This window comes from Antrostomus carolinensis, unplaced genomic scaffold (genome assembly GCF_000700745.2).
Source record: "Antrostomus carolinensis isolate BGI_N321 unplaced genomic scaffold, ASM70074v2 scaffold53757, whole genome shotgun sequence".
NCBI lineage: Eukaryota > Metazoa > Chordata > Aves > Caprimulgiformes > Caprimulgidae > Antrostomus > Antrostomus carolinensis.
In genome coordinates, this window is record NW_010329148.1 from 1 (window position 1) to 800 (window position 800).

An 800-nucleotide genomic window follows, 5' to 3' on the forward strand; every position below is an offset into this window, starting at 1 on the left:
GACCCTTGTCAGCTAACCAATCCTCGACATTGCTGTGCTGGGTAAATTTGGATAAGTTCACTTTGGAATGTATTTTGCAATCTACAGAGCAAGAATGCTAAACCATGGGTGAGCTTTATTGTAATGAGCTTCTCCCTTTGGTTCCCCTGTTCCTCTAAAAGCTCTGCTATTCTCCTTCTCCCCTCTACTTGAAAAAACAAACACTGAAACGTGCATATTTTACAAAAGCAGCTCAGTTCCGCTGCACACGAGTAGCAAGAGACTACAGCAAATGACGGCAGCAGCCAGGGTCGGTATCCCAGGAAACAGCAAGAATATTTTAGCCACTAGATGGCAAAAATCACCAGAAGTTGCTACAGAGTGGCTGTCGCACAGGCTCTATCTGGTGCCTGTTATTCTGGATTCAGAGTCAATCCTGTTTCCATTAGAAATTCATTTTGACAAATCCAATCTTTAAATGTTCAAGGGGGAGTCGTTTAACAAACATGCACACTAAATTTGTGTCTAACCCTATTTTCAATGAGACATCTGCAGGAGGCTCCACATAGGGGTGCCCAAAGGGAAGGCTGGTACTGTCTTTAAGTGGAATGGTTTAACAGTTTAACAGTCTTCCAGAATTTACTTGGAAATGTCAGAAGTGAGAAACTTTTTTAAAAAAAAGAAAAGAAAAGAAGCTGGGTAAATCACAAATGTTCAGTTTTGCTTGAATTATTTTCAACTCCAGGTTTTCTAATTTGGTCACAGAACACACACACAAAAATCAATTACTACCACAATGCTAAGCAGCATAATATACTGAG